This window comes from Cricetulus griseus, chromosome 2 (assembly GCF_003668045.3).
Source record: "Cricetulus griseus strain 17A/GY chromosome 2, alternate assembly CriGri-PICRH-1.0, whole genome shotgun sequence".
Lineage (NCBI taxonomy): Eukaryota > Metazoa > Chordata > Mammalia > Rodentia > Cricetidae > Cricetulus > Cricetulus griseus.
The window spans coordinates 160,642,322-160,666,838 of NC_048595.1; positions in this window are offsets into that span (position 1 = coordinate 160,642,322).

Below are 24,517 nucleotides of genomic sequence, written 5' to 3' on the forward strand. Positions count from 1 at the left end.
CTAGCTGCCTGGCTCTCACTGATCTGTTTTTGTAAACTCCATGCTTAGAAATGGAAAGAAAGGAAATAGAAGGTAGAGTACTCTGTCACATCTGCTGAATGCAGTTAATTTGTTGGTTTTACACGAATATGAAATGCTGTAAATGAATATGGATATATTTATATAACAATAACATTCTCTGGGAAGATGTATGTGGCTTGAAAAATAGATACATTGGTTTCAATTCTAATATTGGTTTAAGTAAGTTATTTATTACTCCATGTAATAAATATATCCATTATGGTTAACTTCTTTAATTTGGTTAAAGGACCACAGGTTTATTCAGCAGTCATGTACATTGGTTATGTAAAACCAATAGCTGAAGTTCATCCATATGGCTTTAATTAGGATGCATAGATTGAGTTGAAAAAGCAAAGAACTTCTGGCTTTGATTATGCCTGTATCTGCTCCAGTATCAGTGTCTGCAAAGGCGAATATGTGTTGGCTTCACTTAATACATACTCATTCACAGACACTGTGCCTTGGCTCAATTTCATGTTGAAGGCTTTCATTAAAAGATATTGTTTGTCTGCGTACCAGTTTAACTCATGTCATTCAATTATCTAAGAGTATTTTCCAGGCTTGGGAAATAATTGCATATGTGAAAAGAAGTTGGTTGTGTTGTGTTACAAAGAAAGCAGATTCATTTCAGTGAAAACCTCTTTGGACTTCTGGAAACTGTACTGTCTCCAACCCATGTGCTTGTCTCTAAACATGATTTTGGGAGACTGGCTTATTTTCTTTCCCAGGACAGAGAACTCTTTGAGGGGAAAAGCATTCCTTCATAAACAGCAATCATCTTCTCAGGGGGTTACTGAACTTTCCTACCAAAGAGAGAGACTTATTTCACATTGGTCTAACATTTATTATCTTAAGGAAAAGAATATCTTTTGTAATCACTTGTGCTTTTGGTGAGATGTTCAGTTACTTTATCCCCTTTCATTAGCATACACTGTTTAAAATGATGTTTCCATTAACACATTTTCACACATGTATGTCATGTATTTTACTTATATTCACCCCCATTACAATTTCTTGTTCCCCTTCCACATTTGTATTAGCCCTTGTCTTTTTTCTACTTTTATGTCATGGACAGATTTCATATATATATAATTTTGTTTACATTATTTTTATGTGTATGTATGTGATGTGAACTTGTGGTGTGTGTGATGTGTTGTAATATATGTTTGTGTTACATGTACGTGTGTGATATATGTCTGTGTGACATGTATGTGTGTGATATATGTCTGTGTGACTTGTATGTGTACTGTTTATGTGTGAGGTGTGTGTGTGTGTGTGTGTGTGTGTGTGTGTGTGTGTGTGTATGTGTGTGATGGGGGTATTTGTATGTGTGATGTATGTATGAAGGCATGCAGGCTGTGGCACATGTGGAAATGTCCAAATACAACTTGGTGGAGTCACCCTCTCCACATTTGAGTGAGTTTCAGGGATAAAACTCAGGCTGTCAGGTTTGCACAGCAAGCTCTTTTACCTGTCATAGCATTTCACTAGCCCTAATACTCATTTCAAATTTAGACTTCACATATGGCAGAAAATGTGATATTTGTCTTTCAGTTTGCCTTATTTCACTTAAAATGATGATCTAGTTCTACCTATTTTCCTGCAAATGACATAATTTTGTTCTTCATGGATGAATAAAATTCTACAGTGTGTACATACCTTATTTTCATTAATTCATTTCTTGATGGTTATCTAGGTGGATTTTAATACAGTGAATAAATGGGTCAATGAAATTAACAAACAGTTCACAAAAGGTTAAGTACAGATACCGATATATAAACAAAAACTGCTCAAGACCCTAAGCTCTCACAGAAATGCCATCAAAATCACACTAAGATTTAATATCATGCAAGTCAAAATGATTATCATTAGGAAAGTAAGAAACAAAAAAATTCTGATTTGGAACCCACATACTCTTCTATTGGGAATGCAAATTGCTCTATCCTCTATGGAAATCAGTATGGTGTTTCCTCCAAAACCTAAAAAAGGAACTACCGTATGACACAGTTATATCACTTGTTAATGTATACCCAAAGGACTCTAAAGAAAGATGAAATTATATGTTTGTTGCTGATCCAGTCTAAAGAATATAATGCTTATAAAATGTAACTCCACAGTACATATATTATTGCCCACAGTATAGTGGCTAAACACATAAGACTAAAAAAGGAATAAATAAATATCTAACTAATAAATAGTATACCTAGGATCTAAATCTGTCAGTTTCCTAGAGATGATGAATACTGACAGACATGTAAGAAGCTGAAGGTCAGGCATAATGGCTTAGAATATGTCACCTTCTATGCTAAAGTGAAGAATTCTAAGACCTCCCAGCATTCTAGGACTGGTTACAAACATTATTGATCCCAGAAATTGGAGGTATGGATTAATTGATTGGACACTTGACTACTATACACAAAACTCTGGGTCGAATCCCAGGACCACAAAAACCAGCCATGGTGGTATATGCTAATGGTGGTATATAATAATCCTGGTGCTTGGGAAATATAGGCAGGAGGACTGAAAATGGAAGGACACCCTCAGGGGATTTGATACCAGCTTGGGATACACAAGACCATGCCAAAAGCATGTTTTTTTATTATTGGTTATAGATTGTGTGCAGACCTCAGCTGCCAAAACTGACAAAATGTCTTGCCTGTGAATATCGTGCAGTGTTCCAGAAAAGAAGCCAGCCCACACAAGTCAAACCATCAGATCCTCCCATTTCTTTCACATTCTAGCTTCATCTTTTCTTTCTTTCTTTTTTACTTTGCTTAAATTCTAAGCCTTGAACTGCAATGCCATGAACACAATAAAGAAGACAGGCATTCTGGTCCTCAGGTTGCAGATGCCCTTCTTACAAATCACCTTGGTGCCAGAGACCCACCAGCAAATAGCCTTTGCTTTTGATCCAGAAATATTTTTAGTCTGCCACATAAAAAGTGTCCCTTGTGTTAACAAGAACTTTCTAAGTTCTTATCAGTCAAACTCATAGTAGCTAGTTTATGAAATTTATATAAAAGTTCTTCAGGACTGAATCACAGTTATATTGCTTGCTAATATATACTCATATATACACATTCATAAAGGAGAAAGTCACAGAGGAGAGAGTAGTATAGTAGGGTTTGTAGAATTTGTCTCCTATATTTGCCCTAAGGCTGTGTGGTGTTTTGTGACTCATTCCCACATGTTCCTCTTTATTCATTTTCTGTTACTACCACTTATTTTATACAGCCCATCCAGATTAAGAGAGAGAGAGATGGAGAGAAAGAGAGATAAATGGACAGAGATAAATTGAGAGAGATAGATGCAGGGGAGTGAGAGAGATAGAGACGGAGAGAGATAGATGGGGAAAGAGGAGGTGAATATGTGTTCAAATCCAAAAGTATAAGTTGGAGATGTGGAGGCATTATTGCCCTGTGGGATTTAAAAGTTTCAAATGAAACTGGGATTTGGCCTGGCTGGTAAACTACCTACTGTATAAGAAATCACAGAAGCCCTGTGAAAAACCAGGCATGCTGGCTAACATGAGTAACCCAGCGTGAAAGAAGCATACACAGGGATTTTGGCCAATCATTCTGCTCTTCTGAGAAAACATGAAGTGGATTTGGAAGTTTGAAGTATTAAGGGAGATGTGGGCCTAAATATGATCAAGATTTATTGTATGAAATTTTCAAAGAATGAATAATTTTTTAATTTTAAAAGGACAGTTCCAACAGACATGCCCACAGTCCAGACCAATATATCCTCTCATTGGGGCTTTCTTTTCTCGGTGATTTTGGTTGTGTTGAGTTGACCATCACATATTAAGGTCATGGTTCAGATTCAGTCTTGTTCATTGATGATTTGTGTGACTTTGGACATACTGTCTTCTATTTCTCTGAGCTTCAGATTTCTTAAAGTAAAAACCCAATTACAGAAGTTATGGTAATGAGTTAAGTACTCATCAAAGTGACTAGAAAACAGCAAGTGCATTATGAAGCAGGTAATGATATTACATTTTCGTATGGCAACAAAGTAAAAATGATGCTGCATCTAAACCCACATTAGACTCTGATTTGAGTATTAAATATTCATTCTTCTTGAGAGTTCTTTAGACTATGATGGATAGCTAAGGCCAGGGTAAACCTAAAGAAAGTACGCTTACCATTTGGGAAAGACATAATTAAAAAACATTCCTGGTAAACTTCTTTAGACTATGAATAAGTTCTGAAGAGATAATGTATGGCTTGCTAAAAATACTGAATTGTGTCCTTGGAATCTATGCAGGATAGATCATAAGTTATTTTCACACAATCGAATGTAGACATGTGAGATGAAGGCTGTGTTAAATAGTGTAAGCAACCATTTAGTCATAACATATGGTAGTATCAAATCACATTGCATATCTTAAATATATGTCATCTTAGTTATCAGTTACCTTAAATGGAAGAATGTATTTGAATAAAAAGATCATTTCCCATCTAAAAGATAACCATCTAAGTCAACTCAGAGAATAAGGACAGTTGACAAGTCTGAAACTAAATTTTGTTATGAAGGCTGCTATCTACAGATAGATAAAATATGGTAATGAGTAAAAGCTTATGTCTATATCATTGTATCATGCCTAAATACTCTTAAATAATTTTAAATACAACTGAAAAACATTTATGAGCAAATATTTCCATAAATAGTTATTCAACATGAAGCCTATATATCATAATCCTAATGGCAGGGGCTGTGGGGGAAAGAGACTTTACTTTTTATGCATCAAAGGAAAATCAGGTTATGTTCTGTACAATGGGAGAAGCAAGCATGTTTTAGCAATAAGGGCTGTACCAGAAACCTAGGCATGATAGAAAGGAAAACACAAAAAACTGAAAAGTATTGTTTTCAGAATTGAAAAATACTTCTTTTTTCCCAACATTTTTATTTGAATTAGAAACAGGATTGTTTTACAGGACAATCCCAGTTCCCTTCTACCACCCGTCCTCCCCTACCGCCCCCCCCCAACTAAAACCCTATCTGTCACATATCCTTTCTGCTCCCCCTGGATGGTGAGGCCTTCTGAAGGGTGTCATCAGTGTCTATTGTATCCTTTGAGATAGGATCTAGGCCCACCTCTGTGTGTCTTGGCTCAGGGAGTATTCCTCTATATAGAATGGGCTCCCAATGCCCACACCTATGCTAGGGATAAGTATTGGACTTCTACAGGAGGTTCCAAAGATTTCTGAGGTTTCCTCATAGAAACCCATGTTCCAGAAGTTTGAATCAGTCCCATGCTGGTATTCCAGGTATCAGACTGGGGAGCAAGAGTTCCCGGATATTCAGGTCAGCTGTTTCTGTGGGTTTCACCAGCCTGCTCTGGACCTCTGTGCTCTTCACTCATCCTTCTCTGCATCTGGGTTCCAGTTGAGTTTGGTGATTAGTTGTGGGTGTCTGCTTCTACTTCCACCAGCTGCTGGATGAAGGCTATAGGATGGCATATAAGTCAGTCATCAATCTCATAATCAGGGGAGGGCATTTAAGGTAGCCACTCCTCCGTTGCTTAGATTGTTAGCTGGTGTCATCTTTGTAGATCTCCAGACATTTCCCTAGAGCCTGATTTCTCTGGAAACCAAAAATGTCTCCGTTTATTATGATATCTCCATTCTTGTTAGCATCTATTATTCCCGACTCAAACTTTCTGCTCCCTCATGTCCTCTGCATCCCTCTTCTTCTCCCCTTCTCATTCTCCTAGCTCCCTATCCCCTCTTCCCATGCTCCCAATTAGTTCAGCAGATATTGAACCTCTCCACTTCTCCAGGGGACCATGTATGTTTCTCTTAGGGTCCTCCTTGATTATTAGCTTCTTTGGATTGTAGGCTAGGTCTAAAATCTGCATATGAGTGAGTACATACCATGTTTGTCTTTTTGCGATTGGGTTACCTTCTAGATCCATTTTCCTGCAAATTTCAAGATTCCATTTTTTTTTCCCTGCTGAGTAGTACTCCATTGTGTAAATGTACCACATTTTCTCTATCCATTCTTCAGTTGAGGGGCATCTAGGCTGCTTCCACTTTCTGGCTATTCCAGATAGTGCTGCTATGAACATCGTTGAACAGATGTCCTTGTTGTATGAATGTGCTTTTTTTGGGTATATGCCTAAGAGTGGAATTGCTGGATCTTGTGGTAGACTGATTCCCATTTTCTTGAGGAGTCACCATACTGATTTCCAAAGTGGCTGTACAAGTTGGCACTCCCACCTGCAGCAGAGAAGTGTTCCCCTTTCTCTGCTTGCTCTCCAACATGAACTGTCATTGGTATTTTTGATTTTAGCCATTCAGACAGGAGTAAGATGGTATCTCAGAGTTGTTTTGATTTGCATTTCCCTGATGGCTAAGGATGTTGAACACTTTCTTATGTGTCTTTCAGCCATTTTAGATTCCTCTATTGAGAATTGTCTATTTAGTTCTGTACCCACTTTTTAATTGGGATGTTTGATGTTTTGGGGACTAGCTTCTTGAGTTCTTTGTATATTTTGGAGATCAGCCCTCTGTCAGATGTGGGGTTGGTGAATATCTTTTCTCAGTCTGTCGGCTGCCATTTTGTCTTGCTGACTGTCTCCTTTGCCTTACAGAAGCTTCTCAGTTTCAGGAGGTCCCATTTATCAATTGTTGACCTCAGTGTCTGTGCTACTGGTGTAATGTTCAGGAAGCAGTCTCCTGTACCAATTAATTCAAGGGTATTTCCCACTTTGTCTTCTAATAGGTTCAGTGTAGCTGGATTTATGTTGAGATCTTTGATCCATTTTGACTTAAGTTTTGTGCAAGGTGATAGGCTTGGGTCTAACTGCAGTCTTCTACATGTCTGCACCCAGTTATGCCAGCACCATTTGTTGAAGATGTTCTCTTTGTTCCATCGTATAAATTTGGATTGTTTGTCAAAAATCAGGTGTTCATAGGTGTGTGGGGTAATATCAGGGTTTTCAATTCTATTCCATTGGTCTACCTGTCTATTTTTGTGCCAATACCAAGCTGTTTTCAGGACTATAGCTCTGTAATAGAGGTTGAAGTCAGGGATGGTGAAGCCTCCAGAAGTTCTTTTATTGTACAGGGATTATTTGGCTACCCTGGGTCTTTTGTTTCTCCATATAAAGTTGAGAATTGTTCTTTCAAGGTCTGTGAAGAATTGTGTTGGGATTTTGATGGTGATTGCATTGAATCTGTAGATTGCTTTTGGCAAGATTGCCATTTTTACTATGTTGATCCTACCTATCCAAGAGCATGGGAGATCTTTCCATTTTCTGGTATCTTCTTTAATTTCTTTCTTTAGAGACTCAAAATTCTTATGGTACAGGTCTTTCACATTTTTGGTTAGTGTTACCCCAAGGTATTTTATGTTGTTTCTGGCAATTGTAAAGGGTGATGTTTCTCTGATTTCTTTCTCCACCTATGTGTCATTGGTATATAGTAGGGCTACATTTTTTTGAGTTAATCTTGTATCCTGCCACTTTGCTGAAGGTGTTTATCAGCTGTAGGAGTTCCCTCGTAGAGTTTTTTGGGACACTAATGTATACTATCATATCGTCTGCAAATAGTGAGAGTTTGACTTCTTCCTTTCTGATTTGTATTCCCTTGATCTCCTTTTGTTGTCTTATTGCTCTAGCTAGGAATTCAAGGATAATATTCAAGAGGTTTGGAGAGAGTGGACAGCCTTGTCTTGTTCCTGATTTTAGAGGAATTGGATCGAGTTTCTCTCCATTTAATTTGATGTTGGCTGTTAGCTTGCTGTATATTGCTTTTATTATGTTAAGGTATGTTTCTGTTATCCCTGATTTCTCCAAGACCTTTATCATGAAGGGGCGTTGGAATTTGTCAAAGCCTTTTTCCCACATCTAGTGAGATGGTCATGTGTTTTTTTTTCCTCAGTCTGTTTATATGGTGGATTACATTGATGGATTTTCCTATGTTGAACCATCTTTGCAGCCCTGGGATGAAGCCTACTTGATCATGGTGGATGATTTCTCTGATGTGATCTTGGATTTGATTTGCCAGTATTTCATTGAGAATTTTTGCATCAATGTTCATGAGGGATATTGGTCTGTAGTTATCTTTCTTAGTTGTGTCTTTGTGTGGCTTGGGTATCAAGGTTATTGTAGCCTCGTAAAAAGAGTTTGGCAATGTTTCTTCTGGTTCTATTGTGTGGAACAATTTGAGGAGTATTGGTATTAGCACTTCTTTGAATTTCTGGTAGAATTCTGCAGTGAATCCATCTGGCCCGGGGATTTTTTGTTTGGGAGACTTTGAAAACCTGTACTCCACAAAATTGAAAATTCAAAGAAAATGGACAATTTTCTGGACAGTTATCACTTATCAAAATTGAGTCAAGAACAGATAAGCAACTTAAACAGATATATAACCTCTAAGGAAATAGACGCAGTCATGAAAAATACTTCTTTAGCATGGCATTGTTATAATCTGGCTGGTCAGAAACGATATTGGCTACAGAGGTAGAATAAATTAGAGTTTTCAAGATATTGTCTTAATGGCTAAGTTGCGAGTGAAAGTATCAATGATGATGTTGTTAATAGTAATGATTGCTAATAGACATGATTATCTTTCATGTTAGGTGTGTAATTCATACTAATATAACTATCAATCAAGAAATTGTTGATTTCTGGGTAATGATGAGGAAATCAAGACTTTAAAATTAAAGAATATAATGCAATATAGTATTGATAGAACATATCCAGATTACAAATCACATGTAGGGGTCAATGTTAAGGCCATCATCCTGTAAACTGCATTGCATTTAGGAAAACATGATCACTGAAAGCTGAAGTTACCCAAAACGTCTTGAGATGTCATTAGAAGAATGAGTTGCACACAAAGAAGTGCAATTCCACTGTCCCACGACTTAATCAGACCAATGGCATTCATCAAAAAAAACAAACAAACAAACAAACAAACAAAGTTCAAGGCTTGCCTGTTCCTTCTGAAGATAAGCTTCTACCATCAGAGACCTAGGTCTGTTTTCCCAGTCATGCTTGACTGTGTTCTGTATTGGCCCATATTTGGATTAGGATCCAGAAATAGAAGTCTAGGATGTGAAAGGCAAACTCCCTCTCTTACTTTAGTAGATTAAGACAAAAGAACTAATTTTTCCAACTTCAAATTTATGCTCAGAGATTAACCTTACTAATTAATCCTATTTATGGGTAAAACAGAGGAGTGGTGGGAAAGAAAACCAGGCTGACAGTGTTTGTTTCATAATGTTACACTATGAACTTGGAGACAACATTCTGTATTAGGTAATATTTTTTAAATTTAGTTTAAGGATTAACAATATCATACCACATAGGGTATCTTGTGATCAACTTCACCTTGTCTTGACCTGATGCCCTCCTTTTCTTTCCAGCTTATCCTTTCTTCCTTTTATTTCATTTTATGTGTATGTATGTTTTGCAATTAGCTATAGGTGTCCTGTCCTCATCATTCTATTGGCTATATTGTATTCAGAAAAGAAATCAATTTCTGATTCTCTCAATCTTTCTGTCCCATTATATTCTCTTGTCCTTGGAGGAGGTGGTGTTGCTGTCCCTTTTGTAGCTAAGCACTCAACAGCCTAAGACTTTGACCAAGTATGTATCTGTGAATTTATTATTATTTATTTATTTATTATTGATACACAAAGAACATTCTATGAGCAAAATCAAGGGCTTTAGACTAAGCATATAAACATAAGTATTTAAATAAATTTGACTCCAGATCCAACTAGAGTTTTATAAATCAACATTAGTAAGTTTTCCCTTAGGACATATGATCTCTCCATCCACTATTTCTTGACCAGATTAACCTAAAGGTCATGAATTCGCTCTTGTGGAGAAAATCATATATCCCATCAGAAAGCAGTGTTACCCCCATAGTTGCCACACTAGTGTCTCACTTGTGGGCTGATCTTGTCTAACAGGCTGGTATTAAAGCATGCAAGGTTCAGAGCTAGTTAAGACCATTGATTACTTTTATTCTTGACAACCAGTATAATATAGTATGGTACTCCAAACACTAGCCTGCAGAGAGGAAGTTTTTAGTTCATTTGTAGTTTGATCTTTTTGTGTCCTATAGTAAAAGTATGTGCTCCCTTCAGCACTAGGATTTGTCAAGTAATATTTTTAAGCATACTTTTGTACACTTGACATTATTTTACAGTTGATCAACTCCTACCAGAGATTTTGTATGTTTGAAGCATCCCAGCATTAAGTTACCAGGTAGCACACAGTGAGAGGACTGTCCCTGAAACAGGGAGAAGGAGAAGGGAAAGTCAAATGTTCCTAATATAGATGGAAGAATTATGGCTTTTTGTTGCTAAAGAATTTCCTACAATTGTAGCGCATTGTCAAAATAAATGGAAGAGATGAGAGGTGGTTCTCTCCCAAGACTATTTAACAACAGGATAGAAGTTTAATGAGGAAATCATAATTCTATGAGACAACCGAAGCACCCTATATGACTCCTTCTGCTGTGTTGTTACTTCTTCGGAAGTTGTTGTTCACCCTTACACAATATGGTCAGTAATTATGGTCTTGAATCCTTTTCTAGTCCCTTTTTATTCTTTCTTCTCTGGAAGTTGTCATTCCACTTATTGTGCATCCTCTACCAAATGATCTTATTTCTGTGCCTCCCTTGCTTCTCAGGGAGAGAGCTGGATTGTGACTCTAGAATGCAGGGGCAGTCTTTCTCATAAGACTTCTACTAAGGTTTGTTTGAGGTATCAGGGCTTCTACCATTACACCACCACCACCACCATTCCAACCACCATATCCATCTAAGTTCAAGGGCCTTAATCATGTGTATATAGAGAGTAAGTTAGGATGTGGCTATGGGAGGCTGAAAAAGTACCTCCCCTTGCTATCCTTGTTCATGTATACTTCAGTTGTTATTGAAGTTAAAGAGACAGTTTTTAACTAGTTTATGTAATATCTCCATAGCACTTTCGATTGCTTCTTCAGTTAATGCAATGTTGCCTTTATAATTCTGGGTTAACACATTAATAACAATTGTTTGCAACTCTATCCATTTACCTCAAAATTTCATAGTTTATAAAACAGTAATCCTCATCGAAATTTCATTATCACTCTTCCCAGAAATAGGGAAAACAGACTTCAAATTTATATAGAAGCATAAAAGATAGGATATAGCTAAAGTAAGAAGGCTGGAGATAGTAATTTCCAAGTATTAGTAATAAAAATAGGCATTTGTTAATGTTATGAGCTGCTACGTCGAGTTCAGCTATCTGATTTTTTTGAGAAACCAGCATAAGACTGATCCAGATCCCCTGAATGTGGGTGTCAGTGAGGAGGCCTTGGCAATCTATGGGGCCTCTTCTAGTAGATCAGTATTTATCCCTAGCATAGGAATGGACATTGGGAGCCCCCTCCACATAGAGGGATACTCTCTCAGCCTAGACACACAGAGGAGGGCCCTGCCCCAAATGATATGACAGGCATTGAAGATCCCCCATGCTAGGGATCACCCTCCCTAGGGAGCAGAAAGGTAATGGGATAAGAGTTCAGTGGGGAGGCAGGGGAGGAGGGTGGGGAGAAGGAACTGAGATTGGCATGTAAAACAATCTTGTTTCTAATTTAAATAAAAATAGAAAGAAAAAATATTGATATAGGCAAGTATCTGAATAGAACTCTAGTCACTTAGGAGACAGTGCAAAAAAATCAGCAAACCAGACATTATGAAATTGAGTGGCAACAAGAGCAATCAAGTTACAATACAGCCTACTGAAGGAGAGAAAGTATTTGCCAGCTCTGCATCTGACAAATCTGACAAGTGATTAATATTTAAAGTATATAAAGAACTAAAAAAAGAGAAAACCTCAGGCAAAAAAGCTAATCAGTACAGGGCATAATGAAATTGTAGCTCAAATTCTAATTGGTATTAATAATAAAAACCCCAAGTCAGGTTTAGGGGTAAACGCTGAACGATCAGAAAATCAGAGCAACCATCCACTAATTCTTACCTCTTCCAAATCCTTCAACCAAATGCAAGATCCTGTCTCTAGGAATTCTCAGACCAAATGCTTGATCCTGTCCTATGAACTTCTCAGACTAAATGCAATGAGCGCCTGTCTCTTCCCACTTTATATACTTCTCTCCAGCCAGCCATATCACTCTTGTCTCTGCCACTTTAGTGCTGGGATTAAAGGCATGTGACTCAGAAGTACTGGGATTAAAGGTGTGAGCCACCACCACCTGGCTCTATTTCTCTTTCAGACTAGATCAATCTCGTAGAACCAAATGTGGCCTTGAACTCACAGAGATCCATCTGCCTCCGCTTCTTGAGTGTTGGGATTAAAGGTGTATGCCATCACTGCTTGGCCTCTATGGCTCTGCACTCTGATCTTCAGGCAAGATCTATTTGTTAAAGCACAAACAAAATACCACCACTATAAATATATGAAAATTGTTCAGTATCGATAAGAATCAGAGAAATGTAAATAAAAACTACACCAAGAATCCATTTTATCCCAGTCAGAATGACACTCATCAAGAAAATAAATAACATTGTTATGTGAAACCATAGACTAGTCCTATCACCATGGAAATAAAAATGAAGGTATGAGCTCCTTAACTATACTACATCTGTAACACTATACAGATTTAACAGGATGCATTATATATTTGTGTGTACATATACATGTGTGTGGTAAAATAATAATATCCAAAGAGAGGCCATCAGTTTGAGAGGAAGCAGGGGGGGGCATGGTAGGGGTTGGAGGAAACAAAGGAAAACAGAGAAATGATGTAACTATATTTTAATGAAAATAAATATGAAAATAATATAGAACCAAATCACATATTAAACCTGCCCTCAGTGATAGTTAGAAGAGTCAATAAATCAAATGCATATTCAAACAAATAAAATGTAATGTGATTTAAAATAATTAAAATAAAAATGAACTAGGTTGTACCATCCCAAGTCAACACATCACAATTCTTACATTAACATAATGTGACAGTATTCAAAATAGCTGATTTATGGATTCAACTTAGGTGTCCAACGTGGAGGTGGTAGGTAGAAAATGTAGTTTGTATGCACAGTATAATTTTGTTCATCCACATAGAATAATGAAGTTCTTCTAATTGTATTAAACTAATAAAACTGAATCAGAAGGTTAACCATCACAAGTCTGCTTTTATTTGTCGGTTTAAGGTATTACAGATCCATAAAATGTATTTTCTTATGATATGAAATTAGAAACAAAACTAGGAAACAAACAGGACTAATGACATGAGAAGAGGGAAATTAGACAGTTATAAGACGGAATACGCTTACTACAGTGCATTGTACTCTTACATAAAAATTGCCTTTTGTATTCCTAATAATAAAATTGTTAAAGATCTATTTATTCTGGCTGAATGTACATAAGTGTTTTGTCTGCATGTATGTATGTTCACCATTTGTGTGCAGTGCCAACTACGGTCAGAAGGAGGTGATGGAACCCCCGGGTCTAGGGTTCAAGCAGAGATCCTCTGGAAGAGCAGCTAGTGAGTTGAGCCATCTCCAGACCCTGTATATTAGCATTTTTAAGAAGACAACAACAAAAAGAATTTAATTAAAAAGAAAAATTGTTAACTGTATCTCAAGAACATATGGGAAAAGGATGAGTGGGGACAGGAAGTGGGAACCAAGCAGTTAGGTTTTCTATGGCAGAAACAATCACTTCATGCTAGATAAAGACTTCTGAATACACCAATCCATATTAGTTCCATTCTAAGCCTGCCAGTCCAGACTATAAACTATTAAATACCAGACATCCCTCCATTGAGTCAATGACCTGAGCTCTATGTCTTAACATTAGTAGCTCATCATATCATGTCCAGCTGGCCTGAGAATGATGAATACCCTTAAGTCTTCCCTTAGGGTAGAGGAAGTTCTTCCCTGTCTGCTGACATCGACACTATTGAGAATTGAGAGTATGGAATGACTCTTAGCACCTCTTCACTCTATGCATAAGTCACTCTGGGTACAGTTGTGTTCTCATTATTGTGCTAAATTCTCCCATCAGCTCTTTGTCTAGCTGCCAATCAATTTCCATATCATTTTCTTAAAATCAATAAGCAAAAGAAGCATAAATATTCAAGGTTAGAGAATTAGCAAGAAGAGGGGTAGCCAAGGCCACTGGAGGCACCAAGAGGATAATGGAAATCCCCTGTAGGTGAGCATTTTTAATAAACTTCACATACAGGGCCAGATCCTGTTGAAGTATTGTCTGAGACACACTATAGCTAGAATCTGAGTTAAATTATCTACCTCGAAGAACACCAGGTAAAGGCCTTTTCAGGTTGTAATTGAGGATATGTCACCAAAGGTATAGAATTTCTTTCCTATAACCATTAAAACCAAGCAGCCAGGAGTGACAAAGAACGTAGGGTAATTTACTGCAGATACTTACTGAATTAATTTATACTCAAGAGCTATAGCAGTAAAAGGAACTTTCTGACAGGGAAATTTGAAAGATTATATAATTGAGCCAGAAATTCTGAATGTCAAATCTTACCCTCAGAGATGTGTTTTCAGGGATGATGCTTTGGAAAACCTTACAATCTGTTGGCTGTCCATAAGGAAAAACATGCATATAAATACAGTAGTAACTTCCTCTTTAAAATCAGTACTTACCTTATGTGAAATCAAGGTGCAGGTGAGAAGAATAGAACTGGTCTATTCTGACCTTCAGAAGAATCCCAACCCAAATTGTCAAAGGGCCAGTCTCCTCTCAGGCCTTCTTGATTGGTTAGTTCCAGGTTCAAATCCCATCGCAAACATGCAGTGTTTTTGTTTGTTTGTTTGTTTGTTTGTTTGTTTTCTGCTTACACTAAGTAAATGAACTTCTTGGCCCAATGAAATAATACCAGTTGCTAGCTCAGTGGATTGCTGTGAGGATTTTATTAAACAAGTAAAGTATTCAAGAAGTAGCCAGGGATTGAATTTGTACCCGATGGCATTATCATTATTTCGGTTATTAACATTCTCATAAATGTTGCATTCTCAGATTGCAGTGAACTTGGGGTTTTATCCACATAGAACTTCCCATTTAAAAGTTTTTTTCTTTTTGTTTTTCTACTGCTCTATATAATTATGAACTTCTTTAAAAACTTTTTTACATATTAAATGGGATATACTAAAACGAAATACATTTTGTTAGAAAAGGAAGAGCACCGGATGGCTTTCAGAACAAGTATGTAAACCTAGTCTAACCTTGAGGATACAGACAAAAGACAGAGCATGCCTAATCGCTTCCTAACTTTTCATATACAAATCATCTTGACTACAGTTTTCCATAGATTGCAGAGGGAAAAAAAAAAACATATCTTGTCAGTTTTTGTCCTTAAGGATTCTCTGGGGTCTCTTGATTACTGCTGAAGTATTGGGAGTATCTCAGCTTCGTTCATTCATTCCAGTCTACCAAAGTAGGAACATTTCCTGTGTAAAGAATCTCAGATTTGGCCGCTGGTGCCACAGTGGTAGAAAGCTAATGACATAATGCCACATCACTCCCCAATGACTCATTCTAGGTGAAATTCAAGCCCATTCATGCACACCCATGGGCTTCCATTCATCCCTTCATCTCACCCTGTAATGCATCTCTGTATGTCTAACATTGGGAAAGACATTCCCTGGAGACTTTTCTATGTTTTTGCAGTCAATTAAAGTGAATTCAGTGTGAATGACCTGGGAAGGAAGAGAAGTACCATTAATTAAATTTTGTGCTTGGGCAACACAGGCTTAACTAGGAAAAGCATCACTCTTATTGTTTAAAATACAGTTGTCCCCTAGGAATGGGAATGCTAACCCCAACAACTCACTTTAATTTTGGAAAGTGATAAGAGTAGGACAAAATTAACTCTGAAGTTCTTCTCTAGCAAATGTTTTGCAAATTTCCCATCAACAGATAATAAAGAGAAACTCATACACATCCTCCATTAATACCACATTAGAAATAATATTGTCATGGAAATTCTATTTAAAATATTGCCTCAGTAACTGGCCTGCAGCTCCTATGATGGGATTGCGGCAGGCAAGAGCTCATATGCACTGCAGCAGAGGCACAAAAAGGGAGACAAATCTAAAAATGTAAGTTAGCTGAGGCACCAGGAAATGAAATTTAAAAACAGCCCACATTAGATGTCATTTCTTCTCAGGCTTCTGCTCCTCTGAGGGTCAACAGAAAACATTTGAATGCTTTTGTTATGTTTTAGAAAGACAGAGTGGAGTCTTTTAATCTCCAATTATCCATTTATCAGAAATCCAAATGCAGAAAGAAAGGTTATTAATACTGTGGATTTTATTTCTAGCTTTATCTTATAGTGAGGGTACTCTTGCTAATATGTTAATGTTCCTCTCAGTAAATATGCACTGGAGAGAAAGGGGGCAGGGAGGAAGATAGGGAGGTAAGAGAGAGAGAGAGAGAGAGAGAGAGAGAGAGAGAGAGAGAGAGAGAGAGAGAGAGAGAGAGACTTCATTGGTGTTTTGAATTTTGAAGAAGATAGGGAAGGTACTAGAAGGATTTGGAGCTGAACCTTGCTAATTCTATTGTGAAATGCCGGGTGTTCACCATAAGCCAACCATTCCTTCAATGTTTGTCATGGTTCATAAAAGAGATGGAGAGCTTCATTATATCTGAGTTGATTGTGTGTAATTTCTATCTGTGAGCAGGAGCTACAGCAGCGGCAGAACAGGTTGGCAATCTAGTCATTATTTTGCTCTGTCAAATGAAGGGGAAAATCAGTTCTCAGGTAAACTAAAAAAAGATTTGTGTTTGGTTCTGTGCCCTAGATTCAGAATGTTGAGGGCATATCTAGAAACAATTAATTACACTACTATAAATCTCCAGATAAGGAAACAGAGTTGTCAGGAGGACATCACATTTGCTCATATCGATGGAGTGAGGGGTAAGTGGAAGCAATGACTTCCTCCAAGGATTCCTGATTTCTCTTCTAATGCTCTTAATCCAAGTGTGACATTAAACTCCAGCAGAAATATGAGGCTCCAGTGACATAACTCTAGAAAAATTTGAACTACGAGGATTAGAGTTGACTTATCAGCACCAAGAGGAAGCCAGAGAAAACAAAGAAGCAACCGCTTTGAAAGATTAGATGGTTGGCAACAAGTATTGTAAAACCTGGGAGAAGACAGTATACTTTCCCTAAAAGTGAGAGGAATCCTGATAGAGTCCCATTTGTTCAATGAGTTAAAGAATTGGGGATGAAAGATTATCAAGATCAGAGAAACTGGAACTTTGAGGCCATAACTTTTCAAAGGAGAGGAAAATGAAGGAAGCCTAGAGCTTCACCAGTCTACAGAGGGAGCATTGCTTGATATGTGTGCAATTAAAACTTCACAACATCTATTTGAGGAAGGAGAGACTCATAGTTGAAGATTGCCAGAGTTCAGATTGTGTAAGTGAACATATAGTGTTGGCAATTCAGTACAATTGCCCTTTAATGCTATGTTCCACTATTCTTCGTTTTCATTATTTTCTATTTGTGTTTGGGTTGGAATAACACATTGAAGTATGATCAAGTTTCTTAATTCCTTCACCTTGATGAAATCTATTGATGAACTCAACAGAATTCATCTCTATTACCATATTTTCTAGATTTCTACAATTTCTTGTTGCCTATTATAATTTTCATCTCTCAACTAAAATTTCTCATCTGTTCAGTCATGTCCTGTTTGGAACCAAATTGCTTAGTGAATTGATTGAAGGAATTTTGAAGCCTGTATTATAATTCCAACATCTAAGCAATTTTTACTGTTATTCTGCGGATTACTTTGCTTCTTGATAATGACTTTATTTTATTTTTGTATATCTCCTATTTATTTAAATAAATAGAGAGACTGGAGTAAATATAAGTCATGCCTAGGCATTTACATGCTTCAAATTTCTTTAAATTGCTTGGGGTATAAGATGGTTTCCCTCACTTATTTCATCTTGGTTTCTCCATTCAGCATAATTCACTGGAGAATCATTGAGGTTGTATGAATGAATAATTTGCTAATTTTTGCTGAGTACTATTCCATAGTATGAATGAAATATAATTTGTATACTGTATAAGCCATAGGACATCTGGATTATTATTTGTGATCTATCATGTATGAAGTGCTAATGGGTAAGCAGAGCTGGGAAGTGGATTTCAGAGTCTCAGAGAAGAAACTTATGTCATGTGACTTGACAAACCACGGGAGTTGAAGAAATGGTAATTATTATATACTTCAGCATCTGGGGATGAGCTGTTTTTAAACTGTGGTGATGTTGCTGCCTTTTATAGATTTAGTCGTAAGCAGCAAAAATATTTTAAACTATATCTAGTTTGCAATATATGGAGATCTCGGCATCTATAATGCTTTAACTTTAGGGTTGCTTATCTACTGTTGGTCATTCTCAGAAGGTCCGCTCTCTGTTGCATGAGTGGCTTATCCTATTATTTAGGTTTTATTTGCCTTTTAGTGCATCTCATCTTTCCAAAGACTCTCCCTGACCACTGACCCAACAGCTCAAGCATGTTTCAATACTTTTGTATTTTGTAACATTGCTCTTAGCAAGTATTATCTCATATTATTTGTATTTGAGCAGAACCCCAAGCAGTGTTCCACATCTGGCAGGGGCCCAGTACAAATATACAAGTAAGGAAAGCTGTCTGATGTATAAGTCAATAAATATTTAAATCAGAAGACCAATATAATAGCACTAAAACTTACAGCACCTTAACGTATACTAATGAGGATGAACAATATTGTGAAAAATTTTTTTCTTTGTTTTATTTGAATTACAAACAAAATTGAATTGAATCCCTCCCTTCCTCCCCTACCACTCCCCCAACTAAAACCCTACCTATCGCATATCCTTTCTTCTAATCTACACCTGACTCAACCTTTCTGATCCCTCATGACCTCTGCCTATAGATAAAGTGTGCATTGTTTTCATGAAAAGGGGACTTGCAATATAATTCTTCCTTGCAACCATCAGCAATTAACCTTTATGGTTATGGACTTACAGAGTCTTTCCTAGCCAATACCAGACAAGGAGGTAGCCTACTCCTGGTTCTGTGATTTTTATCCAAAATCATTGTAGTTCTTAGAATGCCTATTCTTACTTATGCAGATTGCCTTGTTTAAAAAAAGCTTTAACTACCATCTTTCCTGATCTTCTAGTTTAATTTTTTTAATCTCCAAATCTGTAAGATACTTGAGGGTTAACAATATGTAATGAAATCTTTACATACAGTTTAGGCAAGATCTCTGAAGGTCAACCACCATTCATTCAGTCCATGTAAGCACCAGATAGTCTTGGGTGGCCAAGGGAATATTTGAAAGAAAATGTAAGATCTAATACAAAAAAGTAACTCAACCCTTCAATCAGTTGTTTTGTCAACAGAATGATGTTGGGTGCAGTGGCATGGATAGGAAATTAGATGTAAAAACATCTAATCCTCCATAAACCACAGGCATCTTCAATGTGCTATCTTCCTTTCTTTTCTGGAGTGTTACTGCTTCCTGGGGCCACTAGATATCTCCTCACCCCTGATAGTCTTAGTGTGACTAGTTTAAGTTGTTCATCCCAACTGAGGTTCAAGGCGGTAAAGGGACATGTTTTTGCTTGCCATGGTTTCTGCTTGATCACACTTTCTGTTTCTGACAGATTCTAAGCTAATACCATGGCCCTTTTATTCCATCAGCCTTAGCTGGGTTCAGATAGGGCCCAAGGTTGCATGAATAATTCCCACCTCCAATGTAAATGGCACACCAAGCATGCTTTCTGTCCCAAGAACAAGTGTTTTTCATTTGTGTTGTTTTATCATTTATGCCTTTTTGTGAACTCTTGTCCAGGCTTCAAATCATTCACAATCTCACCAGCACAGCATTTGACTTTCTGCTATTTGTTTTTTCCAAGGGACTAAACTCAACCAAAATCACATCTGTTTTGCCCTTTGTCTGCCTTGCAATTCTCACCTCTCTTTTTGTTTGCTTTAACACCAAATAAACTTGATAGACATGCTCGTTTAAGTCATTCTGATCTACTAAAGACTTTTATATCACATAAAAATCATGTCTCACCATGGGATTCAGCCAACCCACTAAATCCCTGTATCAATCCCAAAGTCTATGTTGAATCAACCACTTTCTTAATCCTCCTGTGAACATAGTTTTATCCTACTCTGGGCAATAAATACTGCCTCTCCCATGCCTGCCACGTCTCTACTGTCTATGTTATGCATGGAGACTCTCCAGTTAGCTGAGGTGCCTAAAATTCATCCATACAGTTCTAGGGAGGCAGGTTTCCTGAGTCATCACCAATGCTGGGGTGGGATTTTCAGTGGTGTTGCTGCCTTTGAACCATCTATGCTGCTGTAAGTAACCTTTCACACATATTCTTGTCAATGAACTCAGTGGCTCACAAAGCTAGACTTGGGTAGAATCATGTCTTTGGTCTATCTTCATTGTCCTATTTTGGGTGAATAAATGGCAAACACACTTTTCACTTTATAGGTAGTAACTTAAATCTGGCATGGGATAGATAGACATCATTTTTGCAACATAACATGTTCTGGAAATGACCCTGTATGTCCTGCTAGTCTACACCCAGGCTTTATCCCCTTCCTTATTCCATTAATTTTCTAGGTATTAGTTGTTGGTAGAAACAGGTTTCAACTACTTCTTATCCATTATGAAGCAATCTTGTGCTGGATGGATTGATTATTTATAGGACGCTCAAGAGATGAAGAGGGCAGTTTTTGAATGTTGAACTGGGCTGATATGATATATATATATATATATATATATATATATTATATTTTGCTGGATTCTTGTCTGGTCTTCTGGTTTATTATGACATGTTTATTTGCAAGTTTTCTGAAGGATTTCATCTAGATGTCGGGCAAACCCTACTCTTTTTGTGCCCCTCATTTTTGTCTTTTGCACAATAGATGCTTATTGCCTTGATTCAATTCTGTTTATCTTCGTAACCTGGGAAGATTATGAAGCTGGTTTTTTATACCAGTTTTGCGACTTCTTGCTGTGGTTTTTGTCAATCTTTTTTTTCTTTCAATCTTTTAATGACCAAAGTCAAGTAGAAAGTGATTCAGTAGGAGAAAAACACATTTATGTCAAAGCAAAGGCAGATTGATCAAGTAAACTTGTCTATGTCTAGGCAAATTTAAGGAAACCATTCTTAATTAACCATTCTCTTTAACCCTAAATCTGTGAGGCAAGGATTTCTCCACAGTTCTTCTTGCCCTCTGGGGTAATCACTTGAGAAGTGGCTTCTGCCATTGTTGATTGTATTCCAAATGGTACGTAGGTGACACTTAGTACTACATAGTTCTCTATTTGACTTCATCAATTGCCCAAGATTAGAAGTAATGTGTTGTGTAGTTGCTTAGCATTATCTTCCACTCTTGTTTGTTTGATATATCTCCTGGGAGTGGGTTGCGGGAAGTTTAAGGCTGCTTATCTACAAATTCTGCAATCTCTGCTGTCATCCCAGATACATAGATCAGTAGCATCAAGTAGAATAACATAGTACAGCCACAGTTTTTTTTTAAATTTAACTCCAAAACATATTCTAAACTGTGGCTGCTTTAAGTAGAGGCTATAATCTCTATGACTTTTTTTCTTCGTGCATATGCCTGAATTTCTTCAAGCGCCAGATGAAAAGATAAATCTCATTAGAAAACCCATCTAATTGATGTAAACAGGTTATTGGAGTGAGGTAATTAGGTTGGATTGATGAATTTAGGAGCCATCTCCGGTCCAAGGGTATGGCTTCATGTAAGGGATACCAGTATACACAAGAAAGGTGGCACGAGAATCAGTCACCATGCTAAACTTCCAAATCTGCTCTGGGTGCCCAGGTTTGGTATTTGGGCTGCAGCAACAAAAGCTCGAGCTCTCTGAGGAAAAGTAGATACAGGTGGACAAGTATTATGTCAACAGGGACATATATCCCAGCCTAGATGTGTGGGAAGAAGTGAGATGGAGCATAAGGACAAAGTAGGATCCACAGAGAGCCTCTGTTGTCTTCTACTTGCACTGTAACTACCAAGAAGCTTTGCATGCTTCCTATTTTCCCCAAGAGTTTCTTTCATGTAAACCAATCATTTCATTCTTCAATTTTTCTTTAATTTCATGTTGTTTTGTGCTTTTCTCCCCATTGTTGTTACCTGTATGCTGGAACAAGAATCCCTGCCAACTTCTAATATATCCGTAGTAGTTGCAGCTTATGTTTTGAAATCGTATCAAACTGGAGTAAAGGTTGTTCTCCCCCCTCCTCCGTTATCTCTCTTTGCTTGTTTTGTGCTTATGAGCAAGAATGAAAGTGAAAAAGCAATATTTTCCTAAAACAACCCAAGGCAAGAAACCACTAGGTACAAATCATTGATTGCATGCCCCCTCGTGGGCTCGTTATCCTATTGACAGTTTGTCTGAGATACAAATTAATGCTGTCTGTTCTAGGAGAAATATTATATTCATTCAATGTTGAGTAAATCCATATATTAAAGCCAAACATTGATAAATAATGTAGGCCAATAAACCAGAAAAGGCCTATTTCCACATTTCCTAGAAGAGTGACAGCATGTTAGTATTTTTAACGGTTCGCGATACTGCCATCTCATATGTGTGAGTGATGTTTCCGTGGTTAAGTCTCTGATTTATTAATTAGGATGCAGTTTCCAGTGTGCTGATGTTACCCTGAGTTGAATGATAAGCACATATTTTAAATATGAGGTTTGGCAATTGCACAGTATTTTAAGTTGGCTTGGAATATGTAAAGGATAAAAAAAATCTCTCAGGGGTACAGGGGATTCAGATCGCTTCCCAGTGAACTGGCAGTTTAAACACAAAATTAGCATTTGTTTTCTAAGGACGAAGCACGGCAGCATGTGGCTTTTAAAGCAATGTTTCTTTAGAAAACATTTTCTTTTTCCTTGAAAACCTTCCATTCCACTGGTCCTCACTACTAAATCCAAATCTAAATATTTGGAAGATTACTTTCCTAGGTGTATTTGAACTGAGACAGCAGCATGCATGAGGAGGATTTTCATCAACTACTTTCTGGAAGGCAAGTTTCTTGCTAAGACTTTCTTAATTAATGTCTATATCCTTGGAATTACCGTTTATTCAGGTAAAACCAGTAACCACTCCCTGTTAGTTATATTTTGTTTTTGTTGCTGTTATTGCTGCTCCATCGCTATTTGAAGTCTATGACTTCCAGCCACACTCCTCAGCTTTATTTATTTTTCATGGTTTCTCAATTCTTACGAAATCAGTCTCACAATTTGCTAATATATTGCTCAGTTTTGGAAATGGGAAAAGCCGGAACACAAGAGTTGATGTTTTCTGGTGTAAGGGTCTTTCCTCGGTGAGTACATGACTGCTAATTGGTTGTTCTTGATTTATCATCCCATCAAATTTAAGTATAACATCAAAATAAAGATAGACTAATTTGTAATGTTTGCAATTTGCCCATGTCTTATCTTTTAAGTACCAACAAAAAGTCAATAGAAGGCATCAGTTTAGACAACAGCAGGAGTTTCTTGGTCCCACAGAATGGTACTTTTTGGGAATGTAGGAAATAAAAGCAGTGGTACCTAAAGTTTCTGGATGCTAAGGAAGCTGAGGAGATGTTCTGTCCCCAAGTGTGCTAGCTGGGTTTGCATCAACTTGAAGAGAGAACCTTTATTGGGAAAATTCTCCCACTAGGTTAGCCTGTAAGTAGTAAGCCTATGGTTCATTTTCTTGGCTGATGATTGGTTCAGAACGACCTAGCTCACTGTGGGCAGTGATACCTCTGTGTTGATGGTTCTGGGTGTATAAGAAAATAATCTGTCTAAACCAATAAACAACATTCCTCCCTGGCCTCTGCATCAGTTCCTCACTTTAGGTTCCTGCCTTGCTTGTGATCCTGTCCATGCTTTTAAAATTTCTTTGGCCACCTCTCCACATACACAACTGTACTATCTGGCAACTCTCATATGGACATTAGAATCCAGAGCACAAACAGTCTGGCATTCAGTGGGCCATGAGGCTCTTTCAAAGGGTCTTCCTTGAACCAGTTGAAGGGAGTTCCTCCACTATCCTCCCAGACTTGTTTGAAGTGAGGAAGCTGATTCTAAACACATTGTTTGTATACCTCTGTGGTTTCAACATCGATGCTTCATTATTCACCAGAGCCAAGACAAGACTATTTCTACCATAATTCATGGAGGTTCCTCAGGATAATTTTGTTTGTAGGAGTTGATACATAGTCAATACCATTAAGAACAATGTTTGCCTTATGAAGAGATTCTCACAAACCTTTGTCTCTCTAACCTTTCCACATGAGCACCCTATTTTGGGTTACCATGGAAGTCTTAAGCTATCAGTCACAGAGGGGGGAGATGACTACAAGCTTCTTACATATTCTTTTTCTATACCCCTTTATTGTT